At 46.1% G+C, this 21623-nt stretch overlaps 3 pseudogenes; all 3 read right to left on the bottom strand.

The window, feature by feature from the left end:
* Window positions 1-13001: 13001 nt before the first annotated feature.
* On the bottom strand, window positions 13002-13127 carry LOC136634117 (5S ribosomal RNA; annotated as a pseudogene).
* A 113-nt stretch (window positions 13128-13240) lies between these two features.
* LOC136633740 (5S ribosomal RNA) lies at window positions 13241-13357 on the bottom strand (annotated as a pseudogene).
* Window positions 13358-20693: 7336 nt separating this feature from the next.
* Window positions 20694-20816, bottom strand: LOC136633780 (5S ribosomal RNA; annotated as a pseudogene).
* Window positions 20817-21623: the final 807 nt, after the last annotated feature.

Raw genomic sequence — 21623 nt, forward strand, 5'->3', positions numbered from 1 at the left:
TCAAAAGCAACTATGGTCAGAGAGAGATCAGACTTGGACTGCATTCCTAGGTGCACTTTCCTGGAAGTAAGCCCCACTGAACACAATGGAACCTATAGGCCTGCATAGGTTTGCACTGTAGGGTAAGCCAAAAGAGATGGAAAGATTTTGGTTCTAGCTCTGCCTTGCAATGTCAGAGGCAGAAATCTGCAGAGCAAGCAAGGCTAGAAGGCAGGCTCCTAACAGTACAAAGCCCAGCAAATTCAGAGGCTGCTTTCCGGTACTAGGAATGCCGTGGCACAGTGGCAGACCCTATTTACTTTTGTGCAAATGTTCCCAGTAGTGACCAGCCTGTCCCCGCAGTGCTTTTCCTCTTCCCTCACTTCTTCCATGATCGTGAGGGTGCATGTTGAAGTTGATGAGAAACGGAAACGGGGAAAGGAAAGCATTGAAACAGTGAACCCTCCCCATCCTAGATAGGATGTAACAATGCATTAGAAGGGGTGCTGCACTGGCTTGCCCCACCCTTGGAGAAGGTCCCCCCCAAGTCACTTCTAAGACAAATACAATCAGTTCTTGTCATCTGCTAGGGTTAGTTTCCTGGAAAACCTGGTGGGTACCGAATTAGCAGATACTGAATCATTGAGCCTGTGGGGAAAATGGGTTAGGTTCCTGGGGACTCTCTTCACCAAACGCTCTATGAACTTGATGGACCTGAATCTTAACCCATTTCTGCCAAGCGCACAGGTGTATACCTCTGGTCCCTATTGTGTATATGCAACATTGGGCAGAAATGATTGGCAACCGTCAGTCTGGAAAGACTATGGTATAAGCCTACAGCACCCGGTATTCCCAGGCGGTCTCCCATCCAAGCACTAACCAGGCCTGACCCTGCTTAGCTTCCCAGATCAGACGAGATCGGGAGATAGTGTTCAGGATAGGGAGATGGTTGGCAACCTTCAGTCTCGAAAGACTATGGTAGAAGCCTACAGCACCCGGTATTCCCAGGCGGTCTCACCATCCAAGCACTAACCAGGCCTGACCCTGCTTAGCTTCCCAGATCAGACGAGATCGGGAGATAGTGTTCAGGATAGGGAGATGGTTGGCAACCTTCAGTCTCGAAAGACTATGGTAGAAGCCTACAGCACCCGGTATTCCCAGGCGGTCTCCCATCCAAGCACTAACCAGGCCTGACCCTGCTTAGCTTCCCAGATCAGACGAGATCGGGAGATAGTGTTCAGTATAGGGAGATGGTTGGCAACCTTCAGTCTCGAAAGACTATGGTAGAAGCCTACAGCACCCGGTATTCCCAGGCGGTCTCCCATCCAAGTACTAACCAGGCCTGACCCTGCTTAGCTTCCAAGATCAGACGAGATCAGGCATGGAAAGACTATGGTATAAGCTTACAGCACCCGGTATCCCCAGGCGGTCTCCCATTCAAGCATTAACCAGGCCTGACCCTGCTTAGCTTCCTAGACAAAAGAAATGGCTTAACTTGAAGTCTAAGGGATGGGTGATAGCGATACCAACATCTCTAATTTCTGATGCTTCCTTCCCTGTTCTAGGTATCCCTTGTTGAAGGTTGCTGCCCCAACAACAAGGCCTCAGAGTTCAGCAGTGGGGAGGGGGTTTCACCCATCCTCTTCCTCCACCTGTCTCTTGGCTCCTTCCCTGGCTTGCCCCTGCCCCAGAGCAGCCCTCAGGTAGCCTTTCAGAAGCCTCTCATCATTGGCCTCTCATCATCACCAGGGTTGTGAAGGTTCCACTGAATCCCTGAAACCGCGAACCCTGAAATGGTAGGGCAAGTCTGGGAATGGACACAAATGTGTCCAACAATTCTCAGTGAGCCAATACCAGTGCCTGTTCGTTGCAGAAAATTGACCCAATCCAGACAACTTTCTAAAAAACAAGGAGTATTTTCCTCTCTTTCCCCCACCTGCATGCATGTAGCTGCATCAGCTCCGGCACCCCACGCCCCAGTACGGCAGCAAAATATTTGCGGATAGCGAGAACAGAGTTGTATATGTTGTTGGCAACCTTCAGTCTCGAAAGACTATGGTATCGCGCTCTGAAAGGTGGTTCTAGAACAGCGTCTAGTGTGGCTGAAAAGGCCAATCCGGGAGTGACAATCCCTTCCACACTGGGAGCAAGTGCAGTCTGTCCCTGGTCTGTCTCCCTGGCTATGGGCCTTCCTTCTTTGCCTCTTTGCCTCAGACTGTTGGCCAAGTGTCTCTTCAAACTGGGAAAGGCCATGCTGCACAGCCTGCCTCCAAGCGGGCCGCTCAGAGGCCAGGGTTTCCCACCTGTTGAGGTCCACTCCTAAGGCCTTCAGATCCCTCTTGCAGATGTCCTTGTATCGCAGCTGTGGTCTACCCTTAGGGTGCTTTCCTTGCACGAGTTCTCCATAGAGGAGATCCTTTGGGATCCAGCCATCATCCTTTCTCACAACATGACCGAGCCAACACAGGCGTCTCTGTTTCAGCAGTGCATACATGCTAGGGATTCCAGCACGTTCCAGGACTGTGTGTTTGGAACTTTGTCCTGCCAGGTGATGCCGAGGATGTGCCGGAGGCAGCGCATGTGGAAAGCGTTCAGTTTCCTCTCCTGTTGTGAGCGAAGAGTCCATGACTCGCTGCAGTACAGAAGTGTACTCAGGATGCAAGCTCTGTAGACCTGGATCTTGGTATGTTCCGTCAGCTTCTTGTTGGACCAGACTCTCTTTGTGAGTCTGGAAAATGTGGTAGAGTTGTATATAACCTCACATAATTTGTAAATGGTGAATTTCCATGTACGAAAGGAGAACTGGCTGTGTTTTAGTCTGGGCCAGATTTCTGGGCCAGATTTCTACACAGTCGGGGGGGAGGGGTTCCAAGCTGTTCCCATCCCTGCCAATGACCCTTTTGTCTGCTGTGTGAGTGCAACGGAGGATGGCCACTGTACGAGCTCGACTGCAGGACAGACCAAACAGAGGCTAGCTGGAAGTGTACTGATCAGTGTGCTTAGGATGAAATGCCACTCGGAAGCCCTTCCTTCATCCAAAGCGATAGGTCAGACTTAGCGAGAAGCATGTTTGGAAAAGGGCAACAAATGTGATCTCTTTGGTCGCCCTTTTGCTGCGATGTTGCTGGTATATGTGTGCTTTTGTAAAAAAAAAAAAAAAAATGTCTGACATAGCTGACAACTGTTCCCCCTATCAGCTTACTCGGTATTTTGCAAAATGCCATATCCATTTTCTTGGCCTCTGTCCGATTAATTTTCATTTACAAGGACAGCCCAATGTGTTTTCCAAGACAACAAACTGGGGAGTAATTCAAATCACCTTCAGTGTGCCTGCCTACAGTCCTTATTTGCTGGCCTTTAAGCTTTTAAAAGGGGGGGGGGCTATACAATAATAATAATAAATAATAATAAATAATAAAAATAATAATAATAATAGTACAGGTATTTATATACCGCCTTTCTTGGTCTTTATTCAAGACTTTATTCAAGGCGGTTTACATAGGCAGGCTATTTAAATCCCCGTAGGAACTTTTACAATTTGAAAGAATGTTCTATCTTACAAGAACCACAACATTCAGGTGTTACTTTCTTGATCTGGCCGCACATTCTGGCCTCCATCCTCCCACGCTCAGAGCAGATGGAATAGCTCAGCTCAGCTTGTCAGCTGCTTCAAGATCGCACGGTGCTGGTAGCCTCGAACCGGTGACCTTCGGATGTTATCTTCAGGCAAATGGAGGCTCTACCCTCTAGACCAGACCTCCTGCCCTTGTATACAAGACTGGCCCACATCCTCCTGACACCTGGAGTGGCTTGCAAATGCTGTACCTCCTTCTCTGGTGGTATGCAATCCATTCACTCCTTTACTAATCCAGGGAGCAGGGGGAGAAGCAATGGTGGCAAGTTGATGGACCAAGAGGCATGTCCCGCACCGATGTGCTACCTGAGGCAATTGTCTCAGTTGGCCTCACTGATGGGCCTCCCCTGGGGCTGTAGCTGAGTGGATAGAACACCTGTTCTGTATTCAGAAAGTCCTGGCTGCAATCTCTGGCATCTCTAGGAAGGACTGGGAAAGACACCTGTCTAAAACCCTAGGGAAGCTCTGCCAGTCAGGGCCAATATGACTCAGGTGGACCAGTGATCTGACTCAGTCGCTTCTATGATCACATCACTTCTATGTTCACATAAGCTTCTTTCACTTAAGCTTCTATGTTCACATCACTGTTCCTTTACGCAGAGAAGTCTTTAATTTGTTGTCAGGGTGGGTTGCATGATTATTCTTCAGGGTCCTGTTTCCGCACTAGAGAGTCTCTAGCAATTAAATTCATGGCTGGGTCCATCTTATTTCTAGTGCACATGCAGGCAAATTTATGCATATGAGCACCAAGCCACCATAGAGCGCACAGCCTCTTGTTTCACACCCCACAGCTCCTTGCAAAATAGAGGAGAGCTGATTGTTTTATCCATGAAGGTTATGATTCAGGCATCCAACAGGCAGAGCTTGCGGCAGGGCATGAAAATGCAACAGGGAGAGCGGAGCCTTCAGTAATGTCAACCGTGGCTCACAAAATTGTCCGTGGTGTGAGAAGAGGGCTGTTAGTCCATCACCACCTTGTCCCACTGAAGCAATTACAAGGAGGAAGAAGGTTGTCCAGTTTGTTATGCAAATTGCTGTGTCAATTGTAAATTTTAATTGCAAACCGTGTTGACATGCCAATAAAGGTTTCAGAACAGAAAAAAAAAAAAAAAACAGGAGGAAGAAGGGAACAGAAAAGTGTGTGGGGGAGAGTGGTGATGGCCTAGGGTGACTTCCAGGAGATGCTCTAGGGCAGCTGCTCTGCTCTCCTAAAGTGTCTCTCAGAAGATGCCCTAAGCCATTGTCACTCTCCTCTCTGCCATGCACTTCCTCTTCTATTCCCCTTTGTCTTTTTAAAGGAGAAGGAGAAGGCTGCAGTGGAGGCAGAAGCTGTGTGCAAGCAAGATGGAGGCAAGTGGAGGCACCCCACACCACCAATCTATTGCCTCCTGCCAATCAGAGGCGGCTCCCTTACCATCATCCACTGATGGCTTCAGTGCCATCGATGAGCCAAACCTGGGTGACCACTGTCTCCAACGCATCAGTGTTTCACTAACCTTCTAGAGCAGTGTTTCTCAAACTGTGGGTCCTGAGCCAATTTCAGGTGGGTCCCCATTCATTTCAACATTTTTAATATATATTAGACTTTAATATATATTAGACTTATTTTTAATATATACAGTGGTACCTCACGTAACGAATGCCCCGTGCAGCGAAAAACTCACGGAACGAAAGTGTTTTGCGAAGTTTGGTAACTCGCACAACGAATTTTTATGACCCGTGCTTCGCAAGATGAATTTTTTTTTGTTTTGCTTTGGTTTGTTTTAAGGGAAGATCTTCATGTCAGTTTATGATCCCGTCCACCCTAGTAAGGGGAGGAGAGGATCTTCATGTCAGTTTATGATCCCGTTCATCCTAGTAAGGGGCGGATCTTCATGTCAGTTTATGACCCTGTTCACCCTAGTAAGGGGCGGATCTTCATGTCAGTTTATGACCCTGTTCACCCTAGTAAGGGGCGGATCTTCATGTCAGTTTATGACCCTGTTCACCCTAGTAAGGGGCGGATCTTCATGTCAGTTTATGACCCTGTTCACCCTAGTAAGGGGCGGATCTTCATGTCAGTTCATGATCCCGTTCATCCTAGTAAGGGGCAGATCTTCATGTCAGTTTATGACCCCGTTCACCCTAGTAAGGGGCGGATCTTCATGTCAGTTTATGTAAGTAAGTCCCATTGTGCTTGCTCCCAGGAAAGTGTGCACAGGATTACAGCCTTCAAGCTCCCCACTCAGCATCCCCCCTGTTTTTGAAATCCTCAGTACAGTATGTATGCCTTTAAAGAGCACTTAATAAATACTTCGTAAACCAAATTTGACTTTGTTCTGACTTTTCTTGCCCATAGGAACGCATTAATTAAATTTCAATGCATTCCTATGGGAAAACGCGCTTTGCAAAATGAAAAACTCGCATAACGAAAGGACTCGCGGAACGAATTAATTTCGTTATGCGAGGCACCACTGTATTTTATACTAGACTTGGTTTGTGATTGCATCTGAGGAAATGTTACAGCTCTGTACTTTTAACAGGCTACCATGTATATGCTTTTAACAATGGTAGTAAATGGGACTTTTAGTGTGCAGATTTAGATTGCAGCCTATGATAGTTAAAAAATTTTCTGCTTGATGACGTCACATCTGGCCATGACATCACTTCCAATGGGTCCTGACAGGTTCTTATTCTAAAAAAGTGGGTCCCAGTGCTAAACATCTGAGAACCACTGTTCTAGAGCAGGGGTCTCCAAACTTTTTGGCCAGAGGGCCGCATCAAATATCTGGAGTGGTGTGGAGGGCCGGAAAAAAGAATTTAAATATAAAATTTAAATAAATTAGAGCTGGAACTTAGATGAGTGAATAAATGGATGAATGGGCTCATTCATTCAACCTCTCTGGCCCTCAGAACACCCTCCGGACACAATCAGAGCACAGTTCTGGTCATGTTAAGTTGAGTGGGCCAGAAGCTTTCAGGGGACAAGAGGTTGGCCACGGGCCAGAAAGAGGCTTGCTATGAGCCACATCTGGCCCCCGGGCTGGGGTTTGGAGACCCCTGTTCTAGAGGAAGAGAATTGGGAGTGAAAGACCAAGGGAGAGTTTAGGCGCATGGGGCAAAGCTGTGAGCAAGCACAACGTTTAAATCTGTAGAACATGTAGCATGGAAGCTAAAGTGGGCTTACAGTTTCCACATTTTATGGTGCATTGCTGAACTTGTAAGCACTTTAGAACATAACACTTTAATCCATTTCTGCCCAGCCCACAGGTGTACACGTTTGATTCCTGTTGTGTATATGCAATGTTGGACAGAAATGACTTAACTCTGCCTTTTTAAAGAATCATTTTTGCCAGAGATGCCAGGAATTGAACCTGGGACCATCTGCATGCTTTTCATATTGACCTTGGAAACTCAGGGACCAGTTTAAGAACATCAGAAGAGCCTTGTTGGATCAGGCCAAAGACCTGCTGGATCAGGCCAAAAGCTAGTCCAGCTTCCTGTATCTCACAGTGGCCCACCAGATGCTTCAAGGAGTACACAAGACAAGAGACCTGCATCCAGTTGCTACTCCCTTGCACTTGGCCTACTTCTAGAACCAGGAGGTTGCATTTACCCATCCTAGCTTATAGCCTATGATAGAGGAAAAGTCCATCAATCTGTCCAACCCCCTTTTAAAGGCACCCAGGCCAACACAACATCCTGTGGCAAGAAGTTCCACAGATTAATTACATGCTGGATAAATAAATAATTTGTTTCATCTGTTCGAACTCTCCTGCCAGTCAATCTCAGCAGGTGTCTCCTGGTTCTGGTGTTGTGTGAGAGGGAAAAGAACTCCCCCCCCATCCCCTCCATCCATCACATATAATACACTCTGTTGCATTCATTGCTTTTGCCTCCTTAACATAATTTATTCTCTCCATGGAACATTCACGGCCCCTCCCACAGACCTTGCCAGGGTTGTCTCAGTCAGGGGGAGTAAGCCCTGAAAATGCATGTTAATGGTTGCGAGTTATGGAACATTAGAGGGGAAAAAATCATACAGGAACCAGCTCTGTAACCAGCTAATTTGCCCGATAAAATATGAGAACTGTTGTGAAATATGAGCCTAGAGAATAACTGCTTTTGATCTCAAGTAGTCAGAAAGCTGGCATATATAATGCTATGAAAATAAATGATGTAAGGAGAGACGTGTAGAAAAAAAATTTATGGTTCTGGGAGTTTAGGCAGAGAAGTGCTTTGCTGGTGCAAGTTCATAACCCAGCTAAACAAATAGATTTTGTAATAACTGGATGAGAATTTCAGATGCTTCCTTGATGAAGGCAGATGCCTTTGACTGTATTGGAGCTGGTCAAAAGTGCTTCTGTTTACTGCGCTGAATTAATCTCGGGCCTCGGAAACAGCCTATCCTTGCGGTCGACTGGAAGCAAAAGTCACTAAGGGCGCACTCCTAGGTTGCCCTTGGGCCAGCGCAAGTCAAAAGACTATGGGGTGGGCAGGGAGGAGGTGAGAGGGAGGCATTCTGGGGTGGGGGAGGGCAGGCGGAGGGTGGTCCCGAGGGCAGGTGGGAGGGGAGCGGGACCCAGGGCTGGGACCCAACAGTTATGCTGGATCCAACCCTGTCCCCTGAGCGGCACGAAGTGGCTTCCAGCCGCTCCGCTCTCCTTGGACTTGCGCCACCTCAGGAGGTGGCGCAAGTCCGAGGAGACCCATAGGGGCTGCAGTGGTTTACCCAGGGGTAAAGGGAAGAGTTTCCCCTTGCCTTCAACTGAGCCACATTGCAGCCCTATCTTGCACTGGATGCAACGCAAGCCTCCTGGCTTGTCTGTTCCAGCGCAGGATGGGATTGCACTGCATCATGTTCCCTGCTTCGGCATTCAGTCTTTGGTCCTCACGGCAGTGCTAAATTTATTGATTATATTTCTGTCCTACATGTTCATGCATATGCAGGTTATCCCAGGGTGTGGCTCCCAGGGTGCACTAGGGCAGCATTTCTCCACCAGTGATACGTGTAACACCGGTGGTATACTAGGTGGTGTCTAGTGGGATGCATGGAACCCCCAGACACCCGCCATCTGGCAGCAAGACTGGGATGTGATCAACAAACAACAGTAGGAGACTCGACAGGTAAGGGTCCAGCACGTGGTTTTCACACTCTTGGAAAAGCCCTGCCCACCTGCTCTAGCCTCTTACAGGTGTTTGTTGCTTAGCGATGGGCCTTCCAACTCGGAGGTAGCTGGTGATAACATCATCATCAGTTACTTCCAGTGGTATATATGCAAAGTGGTACATCATGAAAAATGCTGCACTGGGGAATTAGCTCTGCCATTTTGCACCTGGCTGCAGTTGGTAGACTGGGTGAGCTTCCAGGCCTGGCAAATGCTCGCAGATGGAGCCAAGAAGTAGACTGGACAAACTGGACCTGAAGTGGAGCCTGGCAGGATCAAGAGATGGGGCCACCAGTCTGGCAGAGCAGCTGCTTGGCACGCAGAAAGTTTTGGACGTAGAAAGGTGATGTCCCTGAAATCCTGAGGTGTGGCTGAGAAGGACCCCTTCCTGTCTGAAACTCCAGAAAGTCTTAACCACTCCATGTGGGCAATATTGAGTTAGATCAGGGGTGTCCAAAGTTTTTGGCAGGACGGCCACATCATCTCTCTGACACTGTGTTGGGGGCCGGGGAGGGGGGAAGAATTAAGTTACATTTAAAATTTGAATAAGTTTACATAAATGAATATATTAAAGATGAACTTATATGAATGAATGAAGGTCTTGCAATAGCTCAAGATCTATAAAAAGCCTTGCACAAAGCAAGGCTGGCCTTTCCTTTGCTGCCGCTGCTGCATCACAGACGTGAAACAGCAAGCAGTGGAGGGAGCCCTCATCCCACAGCCCATGTGAGAGGTCAAACAGTTGCCCTCACGCTAAGAGTAGTTGTGTCAGGCCAGTGCGGGCTCCAACAAATCTCCGGAGAGCCAGAGGCTCATTGGAGACTGGGGGCTCCCTGAGGACCGCATTGAGAGGCCTCGAGGGCCACAAGCGGCCCCAGGGCCGGGGTTTGGGCACCCCTGAGTTAGATGAAGCTGTGGCCTCGTTCAATATAAGGCATCTTCTTTCCTTTTTAAGAGTATAGCCAAGATGGAAAGTGGGGGGAGGGGCAAGGCCAGTGCCACATTTTGGACCAAAAGCAAAGACCTCTGCTGTCCCCTGTGACACTGCCTGCTTGCCCCCTGATGGCATGTTGGGTAGCGCCACTGATATTGAGAGTCCAGGGGTTAGTCCAGCTAGATGGGCACTTTGCCGGCACCTTCTCTGACTGACTTCTGACACGGGCAAATCCAGTGTTTGGGGACGGGGGGCTTGAGGCAGACCAAGCAAGGGTAATGGGCAGGCCTCCCAAGATCATCTCCTTGGAGCTCCTAAAGAAGCAACCACCCTCCTCAGCGGCCTGGTTCCTTATGAGCCTAGCCACTGAGTTGGAGAGCCACGTCCCTTCCGGCCAAGTGCTCCGCCCAAGGTCTCATGAGACGTTGGGCCAACCATTGGCCCGGCACAATCTTGCCGCCAACACCCAATCCAATAGGTGTTCCCCTGGCACCCAACTTCACTCCCCATCCTGGTGGGCACCCTTCCATGCTGGTGCGACTGTTTTGGGCCACACTGACCTATGGCTTCCCCTTGGATTCACCCCTCTCCTGATACCACTTCTGCTAGGATTTGGGGGGTGGGGAATAGGGTGGAACTGGGACAGATTTTGATGGGTGGAGTTCGATTTATTTATTTTTATTTAGAGATTTATACCCCGCCTTTCTATCCAATGAAGGACACTCAAGGAATGGAATTTTGATGGAATTAGATGGAATTTTGTGGATTAGGAAAAGAACTAATACAAACCATAATTTTTTTTTTTTTATTATTCCAGATCCCCAGTCCTGTTTGTTTGTTTTTTTTAAATATATTTGCTACAGTCAACATGCAAGGGACTTTACAGATGTCAGAAGACAGGTCCCTGCCCCAAGGAACTTACAGTCTAATATTCAACAGTATGGTGGAAGAGGCATGCATTTATTTCAGTTACGTTTACTTGGGCTGACAGAGCTTCACTGCTTGGACCAGTAAGATATTGGCTAGCAGGTGAGGTTATTTGTAAATATTTGGACGTAGGGTGGCATGCAAGCAACGTCAGCCAATTTCATCTCCAGCTATAGATAAAATGAAAGAGCAGCAAAGTTAATTAACCAGAATTATACAGTGACACTCGGTTAAATTTCCGCGTTTGCTTTCTGGATGTTTCATGAATGCCTTTGCCGTTTCTCTCCTGGAGTGCGACTCTAACATGTGTGGATAAGAAATGGAAAGCTATTGCTTTAATCAGCATCTATTCATTCATTCTTTAAAGGAAAAAAAAATCCCAGAAGTATCAAGATGTCAGGACTGCTTAGATTATTGTTGCAAATTTATCGGAAGGGGAAGCGGGGGGAGAGATGACTGTTATGAGGTATGTAAAGCAATGATGACCATCAGGGATAAAAAGAGGGCAGGACGTGCAAATATTTGGGTGACAAAACATGATCAAGTTTGACGGGACTTTTTTTTTTTTTAACTTGCTGTGAAGCAGAGTTTCTCTAAACAGTTTTGTGAATAAAGATATTGTCCAACACAGCAGCAACCACTGTTAACATTTTGTTTCCAAAGGAAGGGCAATTAAAAAAAAACACACAAAACAATGTGATTTATCTCATTAGCCAAAGTTATGACTCTTGCATATTTTCAGACTATACAGCTTTGATCTTTTTAAAGCCTGGTGAACAGCCCTGTGGAACCCTAAAGCTTTCATTGGCCTGGCATGTTCTTTATCAGGTGATACACTAGGACAGTGTTTCTCAAACTGTGGGTTGTGAGCCAGTTACAGGTGGGTCCCTATTCGTCTCAATATTTTATTTTTATTAGACTTGATGCTCCCATGGTATGTGACTGCATTTGGAGAAATGTTACTGGCCTGTACTTTTAACAAGCTACTATGTATATTCTTTTAACAATGACAGTAAATGGGACTTACTCCTGGTAAGTGTGGGAAGGATTGCAGCCTAGGATTGTTAAAAATGTTCCTGCTTGATGATGTCACTTCCAACCATGACATCACTTCTGGTGGTTCCTGACAGATTCTCATTCTAAAAAGTGGGCCCCGTTGCTAAATATGTGAGAACCACTGCACTAGGACAATGGTCTCAAACCTTTACCACCAGGACCCACTTTTTAGAATGAGAATCTCTCAGGAACCACCAGAAGTGATGTAATGACTGAAAGTGACATCATCAAGCAGGAACAATTTTAACAATCCTAGTTGTGTTTCTGCCCCCCCCATATCTGCAGGGCAGTGGTGCTCAGGCCTTTCATCCAGGGCCACTGAGAGCTGGCATTGGACCTGGGGCAAGATGCCTGACTAGACCCCTCCCCTTCTTAAATTTTTCTTACAGACTAAATCAGTGGTTCTCACACGTTTAGCAGCATGACCCACTTTTTAGAATGAGAATCTGTCAGGACCCACTGGAAGTGATGTCATGGCTGGAAGTGACATCATCAGGCAGGAACATTTTTAACAATCCTAAGCTGCAATGCTACCCACACTGACCCAGGAGTAAGCCCCATTTGCTATTGTTGTTAAAAACATATTCATAGCAGCTTGTTCAAAGTACAGGTCTGTCACATTTCCCCAAATGCAGTCACATACCATGGGAGCATCAAGTCTAATCTATTAAAAAGAAAATATTGAAATGAATGGGGATCCACCTGAAATTGTCTCATAACCCACCTAGTGGGTCCCGACACACAGTTTGAGAAACTACACTATGAAATAAATTGTTTTCTCCCTTGCTGCCTCCTGGAACCTCAACAACAGAGGTGTCAAACATAAGGCCCATGGGCCGAATGTGGCCCCCAGAAGCAATTTCTCTGACCCCCCGTTCCAGTTGGGCTCTCCCAGCATGATAATTGGGCTCTCTCATATCTTGGAAATAGGTTTTTCACATTTTCTCTTCTGTCATTTGCAGCTACTGAGTCTTTATGTGAGAACAAAGTCCTTAGTTCTGGCCATCATCTGCTTAATGACATCAGTTCCTGCTTAATGATGTCACTTCGGCATCATCTGCTTAATGGTGTCACTTCCTGCTTGTAACTGGTTGGCAACCTTCAGTCTCGAAAGACTATGGTATAAGCCTACAGCACCCGGTATTTCCAGGCAGTCTCCCATCCAAGTACTAACCAGGCCTGACCCTGCTTAGCTTCCGAGATCAGACAAGATCAGGCATGGAAAGACTATGGTATAAGCCTACAGCACCCGGTATTCCCAGGCGGTCTCCCGTCCAAGTACTAACCAGGCTTGACCCTGCTTAGCTTCCGAGCTCATGGTATAAGCCGACAGCACCCAGTATTCCCAGGTGGTCTCCCATCCAAGTACTAACCAGGCCTGACCCTGCTTAGCTTCCGAGATCAGACAAGATCGGGAGATAGTGTTCAGTACAGGGAGATGGCTGGCAACCTTCAGTCTCAAAAGACTATGGTATAAGCCTACAGCACCCGGTATTTCCAGGCGGACTCCCATCCAAGTACTAACCAGGCCTGACCCTGCTTAGCTTCCGAGCTCATGGTATAAGCCGACAGCACCCAGTATTCCCAGGTGGTCTCCCATCCAAGTACTAACCAGGCCTGACCCTGCTTAGCTTCTGAGATCAGACAAGATCAGGCATGTGCAGGGTAATCTAACTGGGCACTTCCTGCTTAGTGATGTCATTTTCAGCCCTCATTAGGCTGCCCAAATGCTAACTTCAGCCGTCTGTATGAGACAAGGTTGACACCCCTGCTCTACCAGATGCTTCCTCACTCCTCACTCACTTCCTCACTCCTTCAGCCCCTCCTTAAAACTCACCTTTTCTGTGAAGCCTCTGACATCATGTGCTCCCTGGGGCATTTGGTGGGCCACTGTGAGATCCAGGAAGCTGGACTAGATGGGCCTATGGCCTGATCCAGTGGGGCTGTTCTTACGTTCTTAACTACAATTCCCAGGAGGCCTTGCAGGTCTCTTGTTATCTGGTGTGCTCCCTGGGGCATTTGGTGGGCCACTGTGAGATCCAGGAAGCTGGACTAGATGGGCCTATGGCCTGATCCAGTGGGGCTGTTCTTATGTTCATGCCTTACTCCTTGTTCCCTAATTTAAAGGAATTAAATTGTGCAGCTGGAAGAATTGCATACGTTTGCCTTCATCCCAGCCTCCAGGGTTGCCCAAACCCCTGTTTGCCTTCATCCCAGCCTCCATCTCCCGTCCCTTCCTCTGTTATCTCCCTTGTGTCAATATTTAAATTTCAGGCCCCTCAGAGTAGTGACTTATCTTTTCACTCTATCGAAAGCAGCAGGAGCTATATAATATTATTATTCTATGCATTTTAGATTTTTGTTATCAATTTACTATAGTGTTGATTTGTTTTTTAAAGTTTCTATTTTTCCCTTTCTTAATACTTTTTAGTTTAATTAAAAACGCACACACAAATTAAAAAGACATTGCAAGTTATGTGACAAGTACGGGGATCTCGAACTACATTTCTTTGTTCTACTACAAAATCGTACACAAAATTATCAAATCTTAAACAGCCTACACTTATTATAGAGTACATTTTCCACACAAATAGAAAAATAATAAAAAAAAACATTAACTCCTATCTACTCATCAAATTCATACATTATTTGGCCCATTTTCTCCTCAGTGCGCAGGAAGTCCATTTAAAGTTTCATTTAAGTAAGGCTACAGCCTCAGAGACACGTTCCCAAGGGTGCAGCCGATTGAACATAGTGGGCCTTACTTCTGAGTAGACCTGCCTAGGATTGGGCTGTAAGGGGCCTTGAGTGCATCCATTTTGCAAACTGGAAGATGGGATAGAAATGAGCCAATAAACAAATCATCAAGAATTTGATGGTCATCAAAGAATTTGGTCATCAAGAATTATGACCTTTATTTTATTTTTTTAATGGCTTGCATTTAACGTGGTGTGATATTGACAGTTTGGCATTTGGTCTTAGACCTGTGACGGCCCATTCACACATTTAGATCAGCGCTCAGTGTTGCAGCCAAGGGACATACCTACCTGGGTGAACTGGTCCAAGGTCTACCTTACCATAGTTAAAAGTTAACATGAAATTTAGATTTACTAACTAGAGCGGTGATTTTCAGCTACTGTGCCACAACACATTGGTGTGCTATAAATGTTCCACAGGTGTGCGGCCGGAATTTGGGGGAAGGTTATTCTCGTATTAGTAGGGCACCTTGTCAGTGTGCTGTGAGATGGAAAAGGTTGAAAATCAATCACTGACCTAGAGGTTGCTATAATCGGGGAGGGGGGGGGAATCTCAAATCTATACTCTTCCTTGCTTTAATTCTCAATTCTTGTTTCTAGTGCTCATTGATGTAGGGGAGAAAGTGTCTTTCGAGGCCCGCAAACCAGACCATGATAGGTCTTCAGGGGCCTTGTGTTGTTCATGGACTCTCCTTGTCGTGGTTTCTCAATTTTTGAAACCAGATCATTCTAAGGGTCATTTTACACATCGCCTATGCTAATTTCCACCAAAGCCACACTCCCTCTTCCCCCTGGGTTCGGTGTTTTGGCTCCAGTGATGAGCACTGAACATGGATTGGGGAATGGAGTTGAATTCGGGCTGTCCAGGCTTCCAAAATGCCAGGTTCAGCATACGTCTTTGCCAACAGTTGCTGGACAGTGGTGTGTATGGCCACAGATAGCATGAGTGCTGGGGGCCAGGACATGCCCCATTCTCCTTACTCCCCACACGAAGATCTCGTGAACAGGGTTTAAGCCTGGATTAATTCTACCTTCAATTAAGCCCACACTGCTGATGAAAGGCATTTTGGAACAGGTCATTAAAAACCACCAGAGAATGAAATAAAATCTAAACTGCAAGGAAATCAACCTTAATGGAGTTTGACTCTAAGCTGGTATTAAACTTAAATCCCTAATGACAATTAGAGACAGGGACCACAGGGGTGGGCATCCTGTACATAAATGCTGGCAATTAGATGACAAAAAAGAGGAGGAAGAATGGCACTGTTTACTTTTAAGTAGTAAAACTTGGCCATTGTGAATTTCTAGCATTTTTATGGAAGGGGGGGGGATGTGTTTTATTTTATTTCTTAAAATACCCACAGCATGCTCTATATCAGCTAATGAAAGTTAACTGAAAATAGTATAAAATCACAGGGGAACTAATAAATTTTACAAACATCAATGGTGTTAAATACTAATTAACAGCAACATTGATAGGAGCAGCTCAGAAAAAAAAAAAGATAGAGAACATTGGAGTAGAGGAGGGATAGCTATCTCCTCTGGTCAACTAAAAGTCAGTAAAAGATGTGTATTTCTCTGGGAGGAGGTTTCCACAGTTTTGATGCCACTGCACGGAAGGCCGTGTCCAGTTTTACTACCCACCATATTTCAGGCATTGGAGATGGTGGCGTCAGTAGGGGGTGCAAACAGCACCAGAACTCGAGGTGGGTGACCTCACTACTAATCAAAATTGTGAAATCTCGTAGTTTGGAATCGTACCATCAAGCTCCATATAATTAAATATGTAATTTAATGCAGATTGCAGTGGAACAAACCACGTTGAAATATCTGTTTTCTATCAAAGGTGTGGCCAAATAACCAGAAAAGGAAAACACAGCTGCCTTATGTAACAAAAAATGGATTTTCTTAGCTCAAAACTGACCTATGAGACAGACTGTTCCAAGAGCCAATGAGGTGTTACGATGACCCAGCAGGGAACCAATAAGGTGTTAGTAGGAGTCTTCTGCTCTCATTTTCATGTATCAGAGCGAATAGTAGAACTCTTATTCAGTTGTGTGAGTGTCATCAAGTTGGCAACTGGTTTTTTGTAGGTTACTGATTTGATGGGTGCCCTGTACTGTTATTTATCCAGGCACACACACACAAGAAGGACACAAGACAGAGGCTTGGGATAATTGTAATTTATTGAATTAATAAAAATAACCTGCAGCAGGGAAAAATTAAGCTAGGAAAAACCCCAAAGCATGCTGGCCACTAAGAATTTGGGGGGAAATGGCACCATTGGTTTATCTGCCCCATGGACATGACATTCTGACTCTAAGCATCACCCCATCAGAGACAGGGTTAGCCTATCCCAGCCATACCCCAAGGGGTCGAAGCAACTACGTGGACTGAAGCTGGGGAGACTTCACTGGCCCCAGCAACAGCCATTGCCATGCCCCAATCAATCCGGCAGCCAATGGCTTGCCTTGATTTTCCCACCTCTGCACCAAGCCCATCCAGGGAGCAGTGGCATAGCTAAGGGGGTGCAGGGGGTAGCAGTTGCACCGGGCATCAAGCTTTGGGGGGGCAACAAGCTGAGCTTGACATGAGTGACCAAAATTGTGAAAATCTTGGTATACATGACTAATACCATCATGTTATGTATCATTGGAAAGGTAATTTAATGCAGACTGCAATGAAACAAACTGCACTGGAATATCTTTATTCTAGCAAAAGTTATGGCCAATTAACCGGAAAATGAAAACACAACTGCCTTATGGAACAAAAAGTAGATTTGCTTAATTCCAAACTGACCTATGAGACGGATTGTTCTGAATGCCAGTGAGATATTGTTATGATACAGCATGGAACCAAGAACTTTTTATTTATTTACTTAATTAAATTTGATTGTTATGCAGGGGGGGGGGGCTGCAAAATCTTCTTTGACCCCAGGTAGTAGATAGATGCCTTAGCTATGCCACTGACTGGGGAGAGGCAGCAGAGCAAGTGGGTGGTGAGCTGCTGGGGGGGGTGGAGGTTGGTTTCTTCCCAGTTTTCATTTTTTTAAAAGCCCGGGTGTGATGTCACTTCCTGTTGTAACATCACTTCTGGGGCAACATTTTGAGTTTGGCACCAGGCTACACAATCATTAGCTACACCACTGCCAGAGAGGCTGGGCAAATAGCACCTGGGCTCTCAATAATGATGGGGATTTCACATCAGCACAAGGTAGTATTATCAGGAGTTGTGCAGAATGTCAATGGTCTAATCAAAACCAGCCTGGAAGCTTATTGCCTTTGGATGATGTATTGTAATGCAGATTCTGTTGATGTCTGACAATGAACCACAACCTGCAGGGGCAATCCATTCCAGCCATTGCTATGCAAATTGTAGCAATAGGAAGCCTGTTTGCTTTGTGGAGCCTAATTCCTCATTGAGAACTAAATAATTTGCAGCAACAGACAGATTAGGCAAAGCATACGCACGCCGTACCTTCCTGGAGGTCTGTGGGAATGATCCAGGAGTGCCACACTGATGGCTTTTGCCATGATTGAATCAAATGCGTTGGCACATTCCGTTCATCACATTCCTCCCGATAAAGATATTTGTCATAAATTTCCTTGCTAAAGTACAATTCCGCAAAATGTAAATACATCCGAGTCCAAGATATATTTTTTGGTAATTTTGCTAGCTGGCACTGCCATCCTTTACGTTGGAGGCACTTAGTGTTGAGGCCTTTTGATGTCATAACATGGCGTCTGGTGATATCACATGTTTGCCAGCCCTAGACAAATAGGAACAAATCTGAGCCCAGTGGTGGTGGGGGGGCAGGGCCTAGGGCAGTGGTTCACAAACTGTGAGCCGTGGAACTCTCATGAAAATCCCAACACCAGTGGTTCTCACACATTTAGCACCAGGACCCACTTTTTAGATTGAGAATCTGTCAGGACCCATCAGAAGTGATGTCATGACCGGAAGTGACATCATCAAGCAGGAAAATTTTTAACCATCCTAGGCTGCAATCCTACCCACACTTACCCAGGAGACTTACCCATTGACTATCATTGTTAAAAGAATATACATAGTAGCCGCCCATTCCTTGAAATCTTCAGGGAGGGCTCTGTCATGTGTCATGTCCTTTTAGTACAGGTCTGTCACATTTCCCCAAATGCAGTCACATACCATGGGAGCATCAAGTCTAAAAAAAATAAAATATTGAAATGATTGGAGACCCACCTGAAATCGGCTGACAACCTAAATGCAGGCAGCATATAGCCATCTTGTAATTTATAAATTATATGTTATACAGTTAAATTTATCATCATCATCATCAACAACAACACTATTTATATACCACTTTTCAATGAAAAGTTCACAAAGCGTTTTACAGAGGAAACCACATAATAATTGTGGCTAATAATGTTTAAATTAACCACATGAAGTCAATATATGAGTGTTTCGCTTTTATTTTTCATGTCCTACGTTTTTGGCCTGCATTTTGGGGTGACTTGTCCTCTTTTGCAGTTATGACATCTGGTCACCCTGGCCGTGACGAATGGTCCAGTAGATCAAGGGGTCAAAGGGATCAAGTAGATCAAAAAAGTTTGGGAACCAGCCTAGGGTAAGGGGTTGAGGCTCTAGCAGACAGTAATCCCCAAAAAGCTTGATGTTCACCTGTGTCAACAGTCTGCCTGAGAAAAATCAAACCATAATTGTCCATTACATCCCAACTAGACTGCCGTAACATGCTCTGTGGGGCTTCCCTTGAAGACAGTTGGCTGCACAACCGCTGACCGACGGCAGGTGGGTGGAACATATTTGATGTCTCTGTTCCTCCATGTCAACAGGTTACTGGTATGTTTCCAGGTGCAACTGAAGGTGCTGGTTTTTTGCCTTTGAGGCCCTAAATGGCCTAGGACCAGCTCCTTCTCACATGAAACTGCCCATTCCTTGAAATCTTCCAGGAGGGCTCTGTCATGTGTCATGGACAGAAGAGCATCCGGCATAAATACATGAAAGGGTTTTCTCTTTTAAATAAACAAGGGGGTTTTTTCTGGGGGGGGGGGGCAAACTTGCAATCCTAGCCATGGCTTTTAGGTGCCCAGCCCTTCTTCCTAAGAGCGCATGTGTCTCGACTTGAGTGAACATGCAAGTAAATGCACACATCAAAGGCCAACTTAGTGCTTCCAACCTCACCAAACTCTACAGGAAATATTACTGAATATGTTTTGAGTTGTAGCCATGTATCAATGCACCTATTGTGAAACGGAACAATGAACAAAACATTCGGAAGGCTTTTCAAAGAGGAAACTATTGTCATCAGTTGACTGAGGCCAAGTTGTTGCTGAGGTCCTAAAGCTGTGTGTGGGTTATGCTGTTTCTAGCTCCAGGTGGGGTCTCACCAGGGTTGGCCTGAGTCAGTAACCCAAGTGTTCCCCCCCCCCCTGCTTGATTATTTGCCGGTCTTAACTCCTCCTTCTCCTTCTCCTCCTTTTCCCACTCCTCTGGACTGGTAAACAAGCAGAAGTACGGGGTGGAAAAGGAAGTGTGGAAGGGAGGGGCGTGGTGGACTGCAGCAGGAATGGAGATGAATAGGTGGATAGAGCTGCATATCCCTTGATCTGCTGCCTGAGGCAACTGCCTCATATGGCCTCATTGAGGGGCCAGCCCTGGATCACACAGAATGGAATACTCCCCCCATTGCTAGCACGCTGTGCTTGGGTGAGCACAGAACACCTAGGAGTGAATAGCAGTGAATAGTGTGCTCCACGCACTACCATTAGGAACAGACTGGTGAATGGCGTACTGGAGGAGGGGCTTGGGCTGGCCACAAGGGAGACCCTAGCATTGGGTTAATCAAGTAGGATGGTAACATAGGAGTGAAAATTATGCTGCTATTTCCAGATCTCAAATAAGGATACAGTGCCTTTTAACAGCAAAAAATACTTATTGTCTATTCCAGCGATTTTCAAACTTTTTCATCTCATGGCACACTGACAAGGCACTAAAATTGTCAAGGCTCACCATCATGTTTTTGATCATTGTCAAGGCACACCATGCTGCCACTGGGGGCTTCACATTCCTATTGGTTGGCAACCTTCAGTCTGGAAAGACTATGGTATAAGCCTACAGCACCCGGTATTCCCGGACGGTCTCCCATCCAAGTACTAACCGGGCCTGACCCTGCTTAGCTTCTGAGATCAGATGAGATTGGGAGATAGTGTTCAGTATAGGGAGATGGTTGGCAACCTTCAGTCTGGAAAGACTATGGTATAAGCCTACAGCACCTGGTATTCCCAGGTGGTCTCCCATCCAAGTACTAACCAGGCCTGATCCTGCTTAGCTTCCGAGATCAGACAAGATCGGGAGAAAGTGTTCAGTATAGGGAGATGGTTGGCAACCTTCAGTCTCGAAAGACTATGGTATAAGCCTACAGCACCCAGTATTCCCTGGCGGTCTCCCATCCAAGTACTAACCAGGCCTGAGCCTGCTTAGCTTCCAAGATCAGACAAGATCAAGCATGTGCAGGGTAACATGGCCCTATTGGCCCTACAGAAAATGACCTTCCCTCAAATTCCTGTGGCACACCTGTGGACCATTAGCGGCACACCAGTGTGCCACGGCACAGTGGTTGAAAATGGCTGGTCTATTCTATATTGAGTTATTTAACCCAAAAATCAGTTCATGAAATACTTTGATGAGGGAGTTTCTCCTTGTAATAATCAGAATAAATCATTCCTTCCTGCCGGCACTCTTGTCTTTCAGCCTCTTTGTGTGGTTGTTTTCCTAGCAGTTGATTTTATTTTTATCTTATTTTTATTTTTTAACTGCATCAGGTGTAACCATTGACTTCCTCTGTGAGTTGCGGCGATAAGAATTTATTACAAGACCTCAGGGAAATGTTGTAACACCTATTTAAAAAAGTTACCATTAATTTTGTGGAATTAGAACATCGATTTAATTTGGCCTCCTTTAATTGATGTTAGGCGGCTTGGGAACGGATGTCCTCCGTTTGCAAGCGCACTTAATCACTTCTTGCGGAGAAAACCTTGAATGTTATCCACACACCCCCAACGCGTTCACACAGCACCGTCAGTCCTGACACTGCTAGGGTTAAAGCTCAGCGCTAATGAATTCACAGCGGCTTCGCACAGAACACGGCGCACCCCCTTCCGAAAATATTTATACTGCCAAAACGAGGCAGG

This window comes from Tiliqua scincoides, chromosome 13 (assembly GCF_035046505.1).
Source record: "Tiliqua scincoides isolate rTilSci1 chromosome 13, rTilSci1.hap2, whole genome shotgun sequence".
NCBI classification, from domain to species: domain Eukaryota; kingdom Metazoa; phylum Chordata; class Lepidosauria; order Squamata; family Scincidae; genus Tiliqua; species Tiliqua scincoides.